This window comes from Mixophyes fleayi, chromosome 2, assembly GCF_038048845.1.
Source record: "Mixophyes fleayi isolate aMixFle1 chromosome 2, aMixFle1.hap1, whole genome shotgun sequence".
Taxonomy (NCBI): domain Eukaryota; kingdom Metazoa; phylum Chordata; class Amphibia; order Anura; family Limnodynastidae; genus Mixophyes; species Mixophyes fleayi.
The window spans coordinates 87,180,688-87,201,060 of record NC_134403.1 but is presented as its reverse complement, the minus strand read 5'-3'; the positions used below and the strand labels follow the sequence as shown (position 1 = coordinate 87,201,060).

The following is a 20,373-nucleotide window of genomic DNA, read 5'->3' as shown; positions in this document are numbered from 1 at the left end:
AATAAATCCGAATCCAAAACCTTAAATCTGAACCAAAACCTTTCGTCAGGTGTTTTGCGAAACAAATCCGAACCCAAAACCTCAAGCAAATCCGAATCCAAAACACAAAACACGAGACACCAAAAGTGGCCGGTGCACATCCCTAATTAATACTGACATACAAAGCAAATGAATGCGACACAGATCTTTTTTTTACATCAAACTGTATTTGCTTGCTTCCAATCATGTCTCATTTTGTTACACTTTAAATTATGAGGTCTATTTACTAAGAGTCCCCCGGAGACTAGATTTTAAATTGCTGCATTTTGCAGCAATAACAAAATCTTTTAACATGCAATTTATTTGAAAAAAGTGAGAGATGCTCATCTCCCTGGTGATACTGGCTATCAGAGGAGTCTTACTGCTTGTCAAACAAGTCCTGAGACCCTGTGCGCATGCTAGAGCTGGACGTGGACTCTACAAAAAATTTTTTTAAAGTTTAGAAAGAACAAATAATAATTAAGAAAAAATGCTTTATTTTAATAATTATTTTTTTATGTGGATAACCCCTGCTAACGCCATCCTGAGATGTCATAAGCAATCAGAGGACCGCTGCCATCCTTAGCCAATAGACTTGCCAGTGTGTAAAGCAACACATTAGGCCCCCAGAGTTTGCCAGGGTTGCCAAAAGGAATTTTGGACCCCAGTACAGCAACTTCTTAGAGCTGCTTCATCATCATCATCAACATTTATTTATATAGCGCCAGCAAATTCCGTATCGCTTTACAACTGTTCATATAGCCTTTAGCCTATAGACTATAGCCTTTACCAGCTTGGGCTTTGGTAAATAGGGAAAAGCCCCAAATCCCTGTGAAAAAATGCCTTTTCACAGGGATTACGGCTTATCTCCCTTTAATAAATATACCCCTATGTATAAAATGAAATATAAGAAAGTATTGAAATGAGAATTTTCTAACAGAACATTTATGGACAAAACAAAATAACAGGTAGCAAAAAGAGCAGAATAAAAATGGTAGGGAAAGTAAGAAAGCACAAATTTTATTTTTAAAGCAGCTTTGTTAGCAAACACTTATGTGTTTTTTATGCGTTTGTTTTTCCTTGTGGAATTTTTTTTACCAACTTGCATTAATTAGAGACCACATAAAAAGTACACATCCAAAACTAGTAAATAAGTAAATTATACCTGCCCAGCAGGTTTAAAAAATGTAAAGCCTGAACCTAATTTACAGTATTAACATACAGAACATTTTTATAGATAATAGTTTACAATACTTGTAGTTCTATAAAGCACTGTGTAATATGTTAGTGCTATATACATAAAGGCAGGGCCTGATCAGCCAACAGGCTGACCAGGCTGCAGCCTGGGGCGCCGGGTCGGGGGGGGGGGGGGGGGGGGGCGCAGAAGTGCTGGGTAATAGAAAAATTTTCTTTTTTTTTCCCCGATTCAAGCCCGCCCACCGCCCGAGAAAATGTTACCAAACGGGGTCCGCCGCGGGTGTTTGGAGTCCGCCTATGACTCCATACACAGGCCAAGGTAGGCTGAAGACGCTGTCATCTGCCGTCAGTGCGGCCGCGGTGCGCTGTTCAGTGTGGTCACGTGAGATGTTAACATCTCACGAGACCACACTAATCAGACAGACCGCGCCCGCAGTGAAAGGACAAACACCGCCAGACGACGGAGAACAACAGAGGAGCAGTTGCATTTCACAGGCAGGTAAGGTACTTTGAGTCAATGGCTGCTCAGGGAGCATTTTTATCCTTAATATGGTGGGGGGGGGGAGCAGGAGAACATTTTTATCCTTAATATGGGGGGGGGGGAGCAGGAGAGCATTTTTATCCATAATATGGGGGGGGGAGCAGGAGAACATTTTGATCCATAATATGGGGGGGGGGGGGGTCGCAGGAGAGCATTTTGATCCATATTGTGGGGGTGGGGAGCAGGAGACCATTTTTATCCATAATATGGGGGGGAGCAGGAGAACATTTTTATCCTTAATATGGAGGGGGGGGAGGAGGAGAACATTTTTATCCATAATATGAGGGGGAGCAGGAGAGAATTTTGAGCCATAATATGGGGGGAGCAGGAGAGCATTTTCAGGCATAATATGGGGGGAAAGAACCTGGCATTTTCAGGCACAATGTGGGGGTGGGGGACGGGACTGGCACTGGCAGCATTGAAGGATTATCATATTTTTAGGCACAAATAATTAATGGGGGAGTGGCACAGATCCTGACTGGGGGTGGGATAATAGGCTCAGCGGCTTTACCTATTATTCTCTATGGGTGGGTCAGTGGCTCATGACGCAGGGGGGGGGGGTAAGCTGCAGGGGGATAAATATTTTTTTCTATATGCTAGCTCAAACTTATGTGGGCCTGATTCATGAATGTAAATAATTAGAAAAAAATAAGTGAGTTTTCACCTGGACAAAACCATGTTACAATGCAAGGGATTATTATTTTGCACATAAGTTAAATACTGGCTGTTTTTTCATGTAGCACACAAATACTTGATAGCTTTATGTTTACACTGCAATTTAAAGTTGATCTAGGACATGCCCTACCCCCAACTATAAACCTGTCCCCACATTTTAATTTACATCCCTCTCCAATGCAACATGGTTATGTCCATGTGTAAAGTTACAATTTTTGGGGATTTCCTTTCATTAATGAATCAGGGCCTGTGTGTTTTTATGTATTAAGTAATACTTTACAATTTTGTGCATATATATATATATATATATATATATATATATATATATATATATATATATATGAAAATATAGGTATATTGGTTGGGGCAGGGTGCGGGAGGCACGCGCGGGGAGGGGGGGTGGGGGGCATCAACCAGTGTATTAGCCTGGGGCGGCTGGAACCCTTAATCAGGCCCTGCATAAAGGTTTATATTAATAATACCATGGCACTGCATTTTTAAGGTTCATTTTACATGCTGAAAATGATGTTTTGTGACAGCATTGCCTTAATTGGTCAAGATAGAGGTGTGAAACTTTGCAGTTTCTGATGGTAGGACCTGGATGGATCGGGATGTTCGGGATGTAGGTGTGCTTCTAGATCTTGCACTGGACTGAACATGCAAAATTAGGTTTTTAGTTGTGGTATTAAATATTTAAATGAGCTACACAAGATAAAGATGATATATTTATGGGACATTCATTAGTTAGTTAGATCTCAGAGCCTGTACATATTATACATTAATGAAGGTGGGTGAAGATGGAGCAGCTGCTACTAGTTCTCCACTCCAAGGCCCGTTGACGATTGAGCATACTCAGAAGAAGTCTGCTGCATGCTCAGAAGAGGTCTCGCTCCACTCTATTGAGAGCACAGCAGGGGGCCTGGCAGGCAGGAATGGCATCGCCGGGTCCCTACCTAAATTTTTCTATGAATAGTTCAAAAGGGAAATTGTGAAATAGAGTACTCAAAGCATTCATCTCTATAAAAAAAGAAACGGTTGGTGCATCAGCACAATGCTAGTCCCTACATTGGTTGCCTGTACTTTACAGAATCCAATATAAAATACTGCTATTAACAATTACCAAAACTGCACCAACATAAAAACATCTTTTCAGTTTTCACATCTCAACTTGTCCCCTCAGCAGCAGGACTTTTTTCGGGCTGTGGAATTCTCTCCCTTGATGGCATATCTTTCCCCTAGCCTCCAAACCTTCCGTGAAATCTCACCTCTTATAAAGTTCCTGAACCACCCTCCGTAAGCTATTCTATCATATTACATACTGATCAATATTACTATGTAACTGAGTCGTATGAACACTAAACACTTTGTTCCCAGTGCATTTTGGCTGGACCACTGTATAACATGTAGCACCTCATGTATTAAGCTTCTATTCCCCGCTAGAATCTTGCTAGCAAGGTCTTCTTACTCCTTTGTCTATTTGTTAATACCCCCATCTTGTTTTATTACTGTGTTTGTTCCCAATTATAAAGCGTTGCGAAGTATGCTATAAATAAATGTTAATAAATAATACATAATGCTTAACACTGAGATTCTCTGAGCTATCATAGAACAAACCGTGTAATGTGTAATGAATATTGCCCAACAGTTCAAACTAAACTCTAATAAGCACATTTTTCCAGACTATCACATGCCAATTCCTATGTTGTTTGGCCCATTACTGATTTCTTTTTCTGCAATAAGTATTCCTCTTCATTCGAAGTGAACTGAGGTTTCTTCTATTTTATCTGCTTTCTTTAAGATACTAAAACTATACTAAATGTTAAACAACAAAGTTCCGTCATCATGGACTTCCATTAACAATGATTCCTGAATGTTTTTCAACACTTACGTCCCATAGGTACTTAACACCATCCCGTACAAGACTTTGTGATAACCTTGTGACCTTCAGTTCGACATTTGAGGTTCAGTGATTTTATGCAAGATTTTGTGATTCATTTTATGTTTTTAATTATTAAAAAATACTTCCTGGACGATGTAAGCATCAGAACACTGGAAACTGTGGATTGTATTTAAAAAATACAGAGTGTACTCACATTAGTGAATGGTTGGGCCTTTTGCTGACCTCTGGATCTTCTGCTGTCAGCTGGCTTCACATCCATGAACAGTGTACACCCAAATCACTTAACAGCATGTGTGAACTGGCCCATGATCAGTGGAACTGACCAGGGTTGGCCTTTCAGTTCCACATAGTGAAGAAAGAAGAAGAATAAAAAAAATGTTTAAAAATATAAAAAATAATAGATAAAATGTGAATGTTGTAAAACAATTATTGGTGAATGAAAAAAAGCTTCATTCAAATAATAAAACATTTTTTCATTCATTATTTTTTGCTATCTTTGTAAAATAGTCTTCCCCATGCTTTGTAGGGAGAAGCTATTGCCGGTGAGACTCATATTTTTTTTCCTGTTTAATAAATAGATCCTTAAAAGGAATCTGTCAGTTTTTATTTTTTTTCACATCAGACCACATACTGATCTGTGCACGCTCTTCCTTCCTACGTCAAAGCTCCTCTGTATATGAGCGCTAGTGAGGCAGAGTAACTGAGTGGAATGCTCCAGATTCAAATGGTAAAAAGCTTTATTTTATGAAAGCAAATTTTAGATGGATTTTTGTTTAGTGGAGAGAGGGTTTTAATTTGGTAGCATATTGGAAAAAATATCTTGCTATTTAAAGGGGATTTTAACTATACTTAATACTTTTGCTAGCTCTCCTCTCTTTACTTTCATTCAGCACTTTCATTTACTCTTCTAGCAGGTTTCCCGGCACTCACATATAGCCTGTACCTATGCCGATCACCTTCAGTGCTGCACAGTTTTCTCTGTAGAAGTAAAGATGTGACACAGTTCTTAAATCAATATAAAATTAACTTTCATAACCCATCACAAAATAAAGTTAGTTCCTACATCCTAAATCATTATCGTTGGAACAAATTTGGACTTTTTGTTTTGGAAGTGCACACAATTACAACAAATATAATCAGCTAGCTCAAGCTCTAAAAAACAGATTATTTGTGTAAATAGGCGCTTAAAATGCATAGTGTTGATTCCTCCTTCCATGTACCCAAATCACTTCGCCCTTAAACTCTGCATAACTTAACACTTTAAACCAATAAATAATGACACAAACACCAACTTTATGTTTGGAAGAAGGTCACAGTTTATTTATAATTATCAGCGAACCAAGTGAGGTGGTGGCGAGAGCAGGGCAGTCAGCTAAAATTGCACGAACCAGTAAGATGGAAGTTCAGGTTTCCACCGACCCAGGATGTATTTTATCTATTGGCTGGTACTATTATAAGGCAAATGAGTGACTATATTCCCTGTGAACTCAACAATGTTATGCCCTTACTAGGCAAACCAGGGTCCTCCTTACTAGAGAACCAAAGAGTCTGATGTTTTGAAAGGGGACAGTGTCCCGTGACCGTATCCGGATCCAGAAAAAGAGGAAGTGACACCCTGCTGAAGCTACTAATATAGAAAGTGCTGGACACTCCCACTGGATCTCATTGGCTATTCCTTGTGGAGACTTAACCCCGAAGTGATAAGCACATGCCAGACACAAACACATGATTTTAAATGCGTTTGGCTTGGTGACCTCTCTTCACATAAACTCATCCCGGAGGACAGGTCATGTGACCTGTGTGGTGAGGCATAATGGGGCTATTGCATCATTAAGCCCCACCCCAAAAATTATCCGGGAGGTTGCCTACTCGTCACAGGAGGACTCCCCTAAATTTGGGAGGCACCCGGAATATAGGGCTTAATTAGGTTTTCCGCAGAGATTATCTCCTCCATGCTTTTTAACAAGCATCACTGCAATATATGTACCGCTGCAATACCTGCTCTGTTATTACCATCTCAGGATGGTGAAAGCAGAACAAAATGCTTTATTCTGTTAACATATTTTTTTCATATTTTATTCTATTTTTTTACATTTATTATTTTACTTATTGTTTGATAAATGGAACTGAAAGCCCTATAGTCTTTGCTCTAAGTTCCACTGCGCATGCGTGATCCGGCTATAGAAGTCACACATGTGCATGCACCACCCGACTAGCTCGGTAAAACGGTAATTCAAATCTCACTACATTGTTGTCTTACCTCTTTATATCCCCTTCCTATGTATGGTTTTCACAGTGCTGTTACCTTCTCTAAATTGTTGCTTACTTTTGTGAAATTGAATACAAATATTTAAACAGAAAAGAGCTTGGCCCAAACCCAACCCCTGAGGCACTTCATTTAATATATAATGTTTACTTAATAAGAAAAAGATCCATTCACAATGACTGTCTTGTATAATGTAACCAAAATAGTATCTAATATCACATCTAATATACAGTATGAACCTTGCTTAAACTGTGACTTAGTCCATTACTAAAAGGAAGTATGTTTGTTTAGTACAACCTATGTTTCATTACATTAAAAGTGTATTAGCTTGTTTTTCATGCACATTTCTGTAAAGACTAGTTAACCCTTCACGAACTTCAACTGTTGAGATTAGACACACTGTTATGTAATTGCCACGATTATTCATAACCAATTTCTTCAGATTGCTTGGTTCAATGCCATGTGGCCCATAGCCCTTATTAACTTCATCCAGATGTTTGTAGAGCAACGTCCACAAGATGCAAGTTACCATTCCCACTTTTTTCCATTAAGAACATTACATCTGTGTATACTTACTGGGAAAGTCAATAAGGTTAAGGAGACTTTTAAAACTCCTCCCTATTTGTAACTATATGCAAATAAACACCCCACATTGCATAAGTTTTCTCTACAGAGAATACAAAGTAAATACTATTATTTTAAAAGCAAACTCTGCAGCTAGTATCATGTAGAATAATGTACAGGGCTCTGATTTTGTGTGATTATTAGAAAGACAAAGCAATTATTAGAATATGGAGGGCAGGGCTGTTATTCACATAACCCTGGATGGGCTGTTCCTCCAATAACCCTGTTCCTCCCATAACCCCAGGCAGGTCTGTTCCTCACATAACCCCGGACAGGGCTGTTCCTCACATAACCCCGGACAGGGCTGTTCCTCCCATAACCCTATATCAGGCAGCACAGTCCTTGGGGCGGATCAGTGGTGGAAGTACCACCACTGTAAGGGGTGCAGCTGCAATCTGACCCGGATGTGAAGGTGGGTTTGGAAATGCCAGGTTGCCCTGCCTCCGAGGCCACCGCACTCCCCATGAGGCTGCTGCACTGCTTTCACAAGAGCAGAGTAAGGACTTCTTCAGAACATGTACTATTCTGACTCAATCGCAGTGAAGCTACAAATGGCATAAGGAAAGAACAGCCCTTGAAATTATATATGGAAGTCACAGGTTTAGAGATCGTCTACACATTTGTTCGTGGAAAATCCATGATTTAGTCATGTCTGCCTGTAACTAGGAAAGCAAGAGATTCAGTAGCCACAGTAAATTAAATGGGCACTAGGGTCGTCCCTAGCAGTTACTTTGACAGATGTAATAAGCAGGGAAATAAAAATGTGCCTCACCTGCAGTCGACTGATTGTGAAACTTTAAATATAGAATATTAACTCACATGGAAGAGAATCCCAGAGTATGTACTATAGGAAGTCACAAGAAAGAAAGCCTAATGTCCTCCTAAGGTCTAAGCCCAATTGCATAGAAATGACTAGGGAGGCAAAATAATAGTTTACCCCATGCAAAAGTATGGGTGAGCCTTCAGTGGTAAGAGCCATTGATACTTAATAATAGGATTGACGATGGCAATTACCCACTTAATAAATAGGTCTTTCATCTTTTTATAACTCGGCTCCTAACTTCTGAACAGGGACTTTGATGTCCGGAATTGGCAATTAGACCATTTTAATACTTAAGACAGGTAAATTGGTGTAGGAGAAATACTATGAACATATGGTTCCAATCTATTAATTCTGTTAATTGCTTTCTGCCATATTTTAAGCTTTATAAACATAATTGGAAGTAAGAGACATGAGAAGTGATGTAGAAAATAAGGTAGGTCAACAAAATTGCACCGACATACATTTCCTCACTTGTCTCAAAATATCTCCCAAATCGACACCTCCGTTCTGCACAAGATCTACATCTCTCTTCCACTCTCATCACATCCTCCCCTTCTCGGTTGCAGGACTTTTTCAGGGCTGCACCCACTTTGTGGAATTCCCTCCCTTGCACAGTAAGACTTCCCTCTAGTCTTTAAACCTTCAAGCGTTCTCTGAAAACCCACCTCTTCAGACAAGCTTATGATATTCCTCAACCACCATCTTAATCTCCCTAGATTTCCCTATTACCACCCTCTACATAGCTAACGCAAGACAACAACCCTCTGACCAACATTGCCACACACACACAGCCCACTCAATACTTTTACCTTTGCATTCTAGCTGGTCCATTGTGCAATATGATGTAGCACATGCCCTTGTGTTTCAAACTCCCATTGTCCTGTAGATTGTAAGCTTGCGAGCAGGGTTCTCTTACCTCTCTGTCTGTATGTACTACCCAATATTGTCTTATTAATGTTTGTTCCCAATTGTAAAGTGCGAAGGAATTTGCTGGCGCTATATAAATAAATGTTGATGATGATGATGATGATGATGATGAGTAGACTGGCATACTTATCAATACTGCTGAATTCTGTGGAATACATAGTAAAGGAGAAGGACTCGGAGGCGAAGGTGGAATATTTATCTGTGTTACAGGTCATAACAGAAAATAACCCTCTACCATGACTCTGCACTTGATAGGGTTATCTACGGAAGAAGATGTTCAGAACACAGAGGCTAGTATCCCCTTAATCTCCTCAATATACTGATGATTGCAAGGAGGGGTGTCAAAGTACCTCCTCTGTGAGCCTCATTAACAAAACTTAAAATAGCCAATTCACGGAACAAAATCCTCTTTAGTGACATTGTGTGCCTTGATTTGTGATGGTTCCCTGATATTTCCACCAAAGGGCATGGGTTTGAGTAACAAGATGGTGATGTTTGTTTAGGAGCAGAAGATTGTAGCTACTGACGGGAGAAGTTGGGTTTAGTGAGGGCATTCCTTGCTAAGTACAGACAGGGCCTGATTAACAGTTCAGGCTGCACTAGGCTAATAGGCCTGTAGGTCTCCCTAACCTTTTATGCCAGGCTTATATAGGTAAAAACAAACTCAACCTTAATTTATACTTCAGATTCCTTCACCACGCCATCACCACCACCAATGTGTATGTGCTCGTGTTTTTGAAACTCAGCTCCACTTGGCTTTTTTAAAGGGTCATGTCAATCGTCACTCATTTCATTTTCATTAAAATAACTGTATAGCAAAACGGAGGCATGAACAAGCGCAACTGAGAGTAAAGACGGAGGGGCTGTCACACTTGTTCCTGTCGCCATTCTTGTCTCTCCTACCTGCTTATCCTCAAGCGCTCGCCCAAGGATGACACATTGTTTTCAGCCTTCACCATAGGAATATGTCTAGATTAAAACCTTACTGCATTTTTTTTATGCTTTTTTTTTTCTTTTGGTGAACAACTATTCTCTAATATTTTAAAATGAATTTCAGTTTATACCTCTCCCTGTCACAGTTTTGCACCACCAAAAATATTGTGCCCCCTTTCCCAAACCCTTGTGCCCCAGACTGCAGCCTAGACAGACAATTGGATAATCAGGCCCTGACTACAGGGAAGAGCACATTTCTAGCTGCCCTCCAAGCAATATAATAAAGATCATTAAATACATGTAATAAAAGTCACCCAGATATCTTCTCAGAGCTCTCTATGGAAAGGGTAGAGGGAATTCCCAAAGATCAGTCCATTTAAAAGGTACCTACAAGGATCTTGGTGAGCAAGTCATGATGTAGAGCCCCAATTTATATTGGTAGATTTAGATCAGTGAGATGCCCGATGTGAATATCATTTGTGCACATCCTGTTTTCAGCATTCTAATGGCAATCCCATGTAGTCTACAGTTCCACTCTTTTAATGTCTGGCTAAGAGATATTATAAACATCATATCACGTGCCATTATCAGACTGCAGCCAGCTCATTCTGAAGAATAACACTGCACATTCCTAGCAAAGGAATGGAGTAGAGGTGAGGAGCATGAATGACATGGAGAACTGGAAGAAGCCATCATGGACAACACACTAGTATGAGGAACTGATAAATGATCCTTGGATGCCTACTTGCAGCTACTCACTGAAAATCATGTTACATTATAGGGCAGTGCATTATTACCGTTACTATGGTAATTTAGCCACTGATTTTTGCTTGCAGCTCTATGAGCCACGAGAAAAAATCAGCATAGAAATCTAGCGGCAGCGTTGTTCTGAAGAACAACGTGGAGAATTGAATCTGTCCCTATAGGATTAATCGTTTGAAAGTGTTTGTTAATATTAGATGTGTCAATATTGTTGATGTAAAAAAATAAGGAGGCAGGAGTTGGACTTTTGATGTAAGTTAAATTTTTGCACAGCGCACCTCTACAGATTTTTCACCACATTTGAGGTTTCCTACAGTAGAAGCATCTCCGTGCACAGTATTAGTAATTGAAGTTCTCAATGCTATGCTTGTAAGTGGTTTGATGCTGAGAACAAAGTAGAGGTAGAAATTCATGCAATGTCAGATACTTACCTTTCTTTTCTTTGGGGAACAGGATGGTGCAATTTTTTTTATAGGGAAAATCAATTTGGTGTAATGATTTTTTGTGGGTGTACAATGATACTGTAATGTGCTTCAAGAAGGGCCCATGGGGGATTGCAATGGTAGGGGCCCATAAAATAGTGTGTGTGTGTGTGTGTGTGTGTGTGTGTGTGTGTGTGTGTGTGTGTGTGTGTGTGTGTGTGTGTGTGTGTCCACACAGGGGTTTGGCCAGCCTTCAGAGTTTGTATGGCCAGCCCCTAATTAAGGTTTATATTTTCCTTTTGCCACTTGTTAATCATATGGACACCACTGTACCTTGCCTTATACATTTTCGATATATTAAATATTTTGCACCTGAAATGCTTTTTTAATGCTAAAAAATAAAAACAATCATATGTTCATAATAGTAATATGCTTTCTAAAGATAATGCATATAGTTACCTATATTAAAGTTAATATAGGTAGAGTCTGGAAGGGGAGAAAAGTGGCAGGTGAGGTACAGCAGCAGGGGATGTTAGGCAGAAGAGAAGGAAAATGTGATAGTGGGTCAGTGGTAGCATGAAGAGATTGGCAGCAGGGTGAGGGAGTGTAGCAGATGGGGTGTCTGGCAGAAGGTAGAGGGAATGTGGCATATGGGGTGTCTGGCAGCAGTTTGGGGGAGTGTGGCAACAGGGAGTGGGGAGTGGGTACATATGAGGAGAGCATATCACATCATCACATTGTACAGGAGCGAAGGGGAGGAGAACATGTAGTTATAAGGTGAAACAACAGACACTTGGGGAGGTAAATATAGGTAAGGGGGAACACCACAGTGTACTGCAGCAGGGATGAGGGGGCTCAGGGGCTAACATTTGGATATAAGAGGGAGCAGACCGCAATGCACAGCAACCTGTTGTGGAGAACATATACATATAATAGGGAGCACTGTAATGCGCAGCACCCTGGAGAGGAGAACACATAGATATAATGGGGAGCAGGGCTAGTGTAAATCAGGATAGAAGAAACCTCTGATGAAACTGCCCCTAAAGAGGCAGAGAAATGCATCAGGTGACCCTACCGTCTGCAAGTTTGGCTAACATCCTCAGCTCATCACTAAATAAAGTTATATTCACTTGTGGGAACAACGCGTATACACATAAATCCGAATCCAAAACCTTAAATCCGAACCAAAACCTTTCGTCAGGTGTTTTGCGAAACAAATCCGAACCCAAAACCTCAAGCAAATCTGAATCCAAAACACAAAACACGAGACACCAAAAGTGGCCGGTGCACATCCCTAGCTATATGGTGTAGTGGCGGTTAAGTGATGAACCGTAATATACTGTATCCATTAGCACCTAATGTTTTGTGTGTTTTCTCATAATAGACCTGTAAACAATTTGTTCATACTTATTGCATTATAAAGTATTTCCAGTGACATGCTAACTTATATCTAGCTTCATGTGGTTTCTTGTGCAATATTTTTTCGTGATGCTCTAACAGCAAAGTAGTGTACGCAGGAAATAGTACACCTTTTCATGGTGTCATCAAGAGGGCACACAAATTTCTATTCAATGAATTATGATCTTGACACACTTAAGCTTCCCCTTGGCATTCGAGTCACATTTGTTTAACACCAGCTTTTTACACCACAGGCAAGAAGCCCAACTCAACAAGCAATCTAGTTTTACACATCCTACCCCACAATATAAAAAAAGATTAGCATTCCTTTAGGTAACAAACCGCTGTTGAAAGGATGCAGACATAGGTCATACAAGACATACTGGGGGGTATTCAATTGTTAGCGCTAACGCTAAAAAATGAGCGCTCAAAAAATATTACCGTTTATACAGTAATATTGCGCTCGAAAAGCGTTATTACGGTAGTTTACGCGCGGAATTTCAGCTCGCCGCTCAGGGAGCGGCGAGCTGAAATTCCGCGAGTAATTACCGTATTAACGCTAAGATTTTTTGAGCGCTCGTTTGAGAGCGTTAACGCTAACAATTGAATACCCCCCTATATCTTCCAAGTAAAAAATAAGATCCTGTATATGATTTCATGGTGGGACGTCTCTGCAGATTTCAATTGACAATGCTGCGCCTACTGTAATGGCAGCTCCCATAGCCATGACCATAGATTTTGTTGGTAACTTAAGAATCATATCTGTAGTTCAAGAACCACATTGTGCTTTTGAATGAACTGTCCCCAATTATTAACATGTTGTATTTTAGATCATTTACTTATACTGTTAAGAATAGGAAACAATATGTGTTAAAGTGAATGCAGCCAGGTGACCAGTCTTCTTTAATAAATGGTGTCCTGACTGCTCCTAAAATCAGTTTTGGCCATAATTTGATGTGAGTCATATATGATTAAAGTACACACACACTGGGATAGTTTCAATTATCCGTCATTTTCCTGAGAATATTGCGGTTGCACATTTTTACCGTTAGTACAGTAAAAATATCCATTTTTGCTGGCAGCTCTATGGGGCGTGAGCAAAAATGAGCAGATATTTCACTAAAAAAATGCGTGCGAGGTGTCTCAGCGGTATCTCGGAGACACATCACGCGTATTTTTCTTCTAGTTGAAACTCCCCAATGACTCACACTCCCTCTCTGAAACACACACACACTTTTCCCATACACACACACACACACACACACACATTGACACACATGCTCCCTTACACTTACTTCTCCCTGCTATGCAGCCTCCAGCTTCCCCTGTGGCAGTGTGGGTAGGGGGTGTGTCTGTGCTCCGATTGGATGAGTGACAGTGTGATATCACTCAGCCAATCAGAGCACAACAGAACCTGCTGAGGATTTCCTGTCTGAGCTGGTAACTACTCAGTATTACAGAGTGGCTCATCCCTCAGACAGTGAAGCCCACCGGAAATTTCCCTGGTGACCCAGTGGGCCAGTCTGTTCCTGCTAGCAGTGAGTTTTGTTTTGTTTTGTTGAGGTACCCAGGCCAAAATAATGGGGGTTTTTTGTGGGGGCACGCAGGTTTATTTTTCTGGGGCATTTGCTGCTGAAGTAAAGAAAAAGTAAATTGAAGAATTCCATATTAATGATTACATTTCCTATATTTGGTTGTAGTTAGGTTCATGCAGCCATTTAAATAATCAGAGAATCTTATGGGTGTTTTTTAGGCGGACACCTGTAATATGTTCGATGGATTGAAAAAATGGAAAATGTTTATTTTCGGCTCTCCTGTGTTGTAGAATCACAAATCTCTTCTCATATCATTGTTTTTATTTGTAAAGACTGAATAAAAATATAAATTTACTTTACACTTTACTTTACATATCTCCCTTCTAAAAGCTGTAATTTGGTTCAACTATTGTACAGATGAGTGAAAGTATCAAAACAGTTCCTTGGAATATTTGAACCATTTTTCTTGTGGAATTTGGCCTTAAAGTTTTATCATCAGATTTTTCTATAAATTTTTAGTCAAAACGACCACAGAATAGAATTAATTGACTGTCCTATTTTTATATTATCTCTTTATAGACTATAAATTCGAAATGCAAATTTTTTTTTTAATCAGGTATTATTTTATTGAATTTTAGTACATAAAACAGAAAACAACAAAACATACATTACTTAACATATGTCAGCCAGTTAGCAGAGTCCCAAGATCACGTATATGAGATCAGTGCGGGTATAGATATAAAAGTTGAAAATATAAATAATACCAAATAATATATAGAGAAATTGGAGCAGGTTCAGATTTTACAGAACAGTTACATACACACGTATTTGAATATACAACTTTCATGTGTATAGCCTCATCAGAGATATTGCGTAAAGTAGCAATTTATCAGCACCACAATAATATTATAATTTAATTTGGCACAGGCCAGACCTAGCAGAGATCTCACATTTAGTTATCAAACATCCTGGACCTTCCTTCTTTTTCTGTGCTTGGACTCGTACCAAGAGGACCAGACTTCATGATATTTAAGCTCGGCCCTTCGAAGGTATATGTGTATCTCTCATGATCCATGGTCTCGTTTACCAAGGCCCTCCAGTTACGGAAGTCTGGTTTTGCATTTGCCAGCCAGTTACACGCTATAACAACTTTAGCCAAAGTTAATGTTATAAGGACAAATTTATAAAGAGGCGTGCTTAGTGTATCCTCTAGTGATAACCCAAAAAGACATACTTTATATTCCAAAGGAGGGATACCGGGTACCAACTCATTTATACAATTCCATATTTTTTCCCAGAAAGCGTTGACCAACTGGCATTCCCAGAGCAAGTGCCAAAAATCACATCTTGGCTGAGAGCATTTAGGACAATCAGCGTTCCGCGCCCCATCAATGGTTGCCATAGACAATGGAGTGCGATATATCTTATGTAAAATCTAAAAGTGAATTTGTTGAAAACGAACCGAAGATGTAGCAAGTTTAATACTTTTTAGGATGTCACACCATTCCTCCTCATCAATTGTACCAATATTAGATTCCCACTGTTACATGTCTGATGATGGTTAAGCTCCGCATAGACTGAAGAGATAACTCTGCGACCCTTCATACTCTCGAGCAGAAATCTAGCAGGGGCGGTAGCCAATATGGGGGGTGTGTTCCCAAACTGTGACTGAGTAGCATGTCTAATTTGCAAATATCGAAAGAAAGCCCTCTGAGGAATCTGGAAATCTCTTTTAAATTGTTCAAATGATTTGAACAAATTTGTGTCATAGAGCTGACCCACCATAGACACGCCCAAACGCCTCCAGAAACAGTCCTCACTCAGTTTACGTAATTCAGGTAGAGCGTCATTATACCAGATCGGAGTATCTGCATCCACTCCTTTCCCCCCATGGATTTTATGTGCTGTATTCCAGATCCTAATGGCTTGCGTAGTGATAGGAGCTTCTGTTTTACGAGTCCAACCCATCAACAGCACCTGTGGAGGAGTGAACTGGGGCCCCGTCTGCTCACCAATAAAGCCCGACAAGGAGCCGACATTACGTCCATTCATCCACTCAATCAGATCGAAATGCAAATTTACATATACAATGTGGACTGGGCATTCCACAGAGCCAAGATTGTATCGCTGGGACTTCGCACCTCTGTGAAACGATATCTTCCAACACTAAATTCATTTCAGGGAACATTTTGCTGCAAGATTGCTCATCTCTAAACTACTGTTTGGGTCGCCATACTTTAAAACTGTAGTATCTACATTTTGCTGGGCCAGCTAATATTGGCATTCAACACTTTAAATAGTATGATTATTAATTATTACTTTTGATTGTCACGGTATTACAAAACTTCGAAAAGCGTAGTCATGAGTCTGGTAACCTCCCTCTACTCTTTATGCTTCCCCCTCTCCAGCATCAAAGACAAGCTATGATTGACAATCACATCTGACAACACCATTAGAATTAGGATCTGGCATGTAGCCCTAACCCATATAGTGGATGATTCAGTTGTGTGTGAATTTCCCATTTTTGCAGTCACTAGTGATTCACCTGAAAAGACGCAAAAAAAATTCATATCGCATGGTTGAGTTCTAATGTTGCAAATGTTGTGCACATGTTCACGAGTGAAAAAGTTTACCTCACGACAATATTATTTACAATAGGAAAGTATAGGCACCTTTGAAAAATCCAATTCCATTGCTAAACCCAGTGAAATAATCACACTTTCTCACTTGTGAAAATGTGCTAAATTCTCTAAAAATTGTTTGCACATCAGAATGTTGTGAAAAGTTTTATCAGGAAAGTTAAATATTACAGAATACCAAATACGCACCTCTATAAAAATAGAACATTTTAAAAATGTATGTTTTTTTAGACTATGTAAAGTGCATAAAGCAAATGGTTTATCCCATCATCATCATCATCAGCAGCAGCAGCTATTTATATAGCGCCACTAATTCCGCAGCGCTGTACAGAAAACTCCCTCACATCAGTCCCTGCCCCAATGGGGCTTACAGTCTAAATTCCCTAATGTACACACACACAGACAGAAATTCAATCCCCATCTCAATCCCCTTTAAAACATAACTATGGTACAATGAGTGAAATGTGTATATTTGGCACAGGCTGGCAGAGTGTGAAATCTATATGCAGGCTGGCATAGTGAGGTGTATAAGTGACACCTGCTGGCAGAGTGCAATGTGTAAGAGGCAGTTGGCTGGTACAGTGAGATCTGAATGTGGCACAGACTGGCAGAGTGAGCTGTATATGTGACAAAGACAGGTGCAGTGTGGTGAATTAATGGAATAGACAGGTCTTGGCAGAGATAATGTTAGACTTGCATAGTTAAATTGCCTATATATTAATTATGACATAATATATAATATATATGATACACTGTTTATTTATGTATATATATATATATATATATATATATATATATATATATATATATATATATATATATATGGTGCACTGGAGGTGGGAGAGTATTCAATGGGTAAACAGACTATTGATGTGGGAGAACAGAATGGTGGAAATTAATTTATTTTTCTGGAAGCACAGTCTGGTGGATCCATGTAGAGGGGTTTATAGGGGTCTACTGTATATTGTACTTAACAATGTATCCACTAGGTGGCACTTATTGTACTCAATGTTTTCACAGCAATCGTACAGCAAGGATTTTGATTGCACTGGTTGGAATACAGGCAAATGTACCCGCACTTAAACAGCAAATTTATATAATGACCTCTATAGCCAACATGATTTGAGCAATTAAATTTGTTCACCGATTTCTTATATTATATTATTCCCAATTTACAATGTACTGTTGCCCCTGCATTCAGCGTGAAACATAATTCCTACACTTGAAACTTACTGGCAGAAATATGTGTAAAAATCATTAGAATTATACATATTCTTGCTTAATCAAAATGTGACATGGTTAGTGCTAACAATGGTTCATGTAAATCTGAGTAAACAAGTAAAACAAAGAGTCACTGTTACATGTATGTAAAGAACACATTGATTGAGCATTCACAAACAGTATTTTCTTTAAGAAAAGAAAAAACTGGGGGAAGTTCAAATGTCATTTGTGATTTCATGCACGCAATTTTATTCTAAGCCCATGCAATTAGAAACTGCCTGCCGCTACAGGGGTGTTGTATGTTAGTAAGTGTGGTGCTAGGTGGCTTCTCAGTAAAGTGTACAAGAGCTTTTTATTATGAAGAGCGAGATATTTAAATGAGATTGAAGGGATGTAAAGGGAACAGTTAAGGGAGATTTCTCCTATTTTGTTAGGGCCGTAGAGATTTTTTTCCCTTTCCGAAGACTTTGGTTTTCCACATCTTCATAGGTGTTGAAATTGTCCCTTGGCCTCTGTAAGAGCAAATTTTTCAAAACTGTTCTGTGTAGTGTTTGTCTTGTTATGGGTTTGGTTGCATCATTTTGTGCGTTTCGCTGTGGAAGTTTCCAGTCCTACCTCAACCACACATCACAGCAGAATGAGCTGGCTATTGGTATCCCAGCTCTATTCATTAACTCTAAATTTCATAAAATTGAAATCTGCAAGTGTTATACGTAATGGCGAAGTAAAGGCCCAACTCTAAGATTGTGCGGCTAGAACTTCTGAATTCGGTAAAATTTATCAGAAATCTCATTGATCTTGTGCCTATACTTTCAACTGGACGCCTTTTCTACCTTTCAAGAGAAGCTTATGCGGGAAAGGGCTTTTCTAGATGCATTTTTACCAATGTAAAAAGAATATTCAAAAAATTTGGAAAATAAAAATGCCATCAGTGTAAAGATTCACATACTTTTTTGCCAGTTGGGGTTGCTGTTCAGCAGATAGATGCCCACACTGGACCACCACGGATGGGGTGCACTTCCGGCCCCAAATCGCTCCGGTCCCCGCAAATGGGAAGTGGAGCAACTGGACCACCAGGGAAGGTAAAGCATACTTTTATTTTAATTATACATATATAAAAGTAAATATAGATTTAAAAATACATACTAAAACGTGTCTCTAACTACACACACACTTTGTTTAATCTATTAGGAGCATTAACTCGTCCGGTGCCACAGCGGCGCAGATTACATACAATCATTTTAAAATGTTTATTTTTGGGGGGCATAGTACCAACAACCATTAACCTCTTAACCTCAGACAATAACTTTATTGATGCTGTGGCACCTATATTCTAACCAACATGTGGGTGGTAGGGAGTTGGACTTTGATGTGACAGTTATACTTTTGTACAGTGCACCTCTTTTGATTTTTCTACCTCTCCGCAAATCTAGGTGTGCTTCTAGTTTGCAAAGGCTCCTCATATGAACGGGCGGGACTACCTATACCTAGGCACATTGTTGTAAAACTAAGGCATTTTGTGCTGCAGATTCTGCACACTTTGTGTATGTTAAAATAGTGCATTCAATAAAGTTGGAAACAAATTATTTTTGTATTATGTGCTTCATGTATTGTCTTTAGTATTAATTCTTAGATTAAGACAAGCTCACATTTTGGTAAATTACTTTAGAAATGTAGATATTTCTAAGGGGCTCACAAACTTTTCCTCTCCGCTGTGCCACATTTGAGAATAATGTACGGGAAGTGTTTTCATATTGTCTCTTGTTTTTTTTAGTGTTGTCTTGGTAGTGTGAATGGCACTATGTTTTATTTCAATACCTAGTAATATCATTATGGCTTTTGTTTGACTTCAGCACCAGTTCTCAATTTTTTTCTTCAACAGTTTTAGTATTTGAAGCTAGGTTAAGTTATTACTATTATTGTTTACATGTAAAGCACCATGTCTGTGCACAGAGCTGGATAGTGGGCGAGCAGCATGCATAAAATAGTGACATTTAAGGTTGTAATAAGGTGAGTGTGGACGTGGAATAAGGGTGGAGAGGAGCATGCTCCTGAGAGCTTACAACCTAGTGGGGTAGGGAATGCAAAGAATGCATGAGTCTGGAGCCAGGGAGAGTATTGTTTTTATGCCCAGTGAAGGAGGTAGGAATCAGGTGGTTGCTGAGTAAGCTTCAGAGAATATGTGGGTTTCCAGAGAGTGTTTAAGGCTTTAAAGGCTGAAGTCTGATAAAGGAAGTGGCAAATTCCATGAGTAGGTAGCAGAATGGGAGAAGTTCTGTAGACTGAAGTGAGTGGTTAATATGAATCAAAGAAGATGATGAAATGGAAAGATGAGATTTGAGAGGTAGAACAGGATGTTGAGGCCTTTGTAGGCCTTTGTAGGTGAGGGTGAGGTTTAATACGGTAATTACTCGCTGGATTTCAGCTCGCAGCTCCCTGAAATCCAGCGAGTAAATTACCGTATTAACGGTATTTACGCGCAGGATTACCGC

The 20,373-nt window shown here is 39.5% G+C and overlaps 1 protein-coding gene and 1 long non-coding RNA gene across 2 annotated transcripts in view; both read left to right on the top strand.

Moving 5' to 3' along the window:
- Positions 1-20,373, top strand: part of GDF11 (growth differentiation factor 11) — a 178,597-nt gene that overhangs the window by 53,690 nt on the left and 104,534 nt on the right. The gene's annotated exons all lie outside the window — the stretch shown is intronic.
- LOC142141246 (uncharacterized) overlaps positions 13,733-20,373 on the top strand; it is a 92,013-nt gene continuing 85,372 nt past the window's right edge. The window contains exons 1-2 of the long non-coding RNA XR_012688635.1: positions 13,733-14,024; positions 18,842-18,963. This is a non-coding gene — a long non-coding RNA (uncharacterized LOC142141246). The remainder of the gene's footprint in view (positions 14,025-18,841; positions 18,964-20,373) is intronic.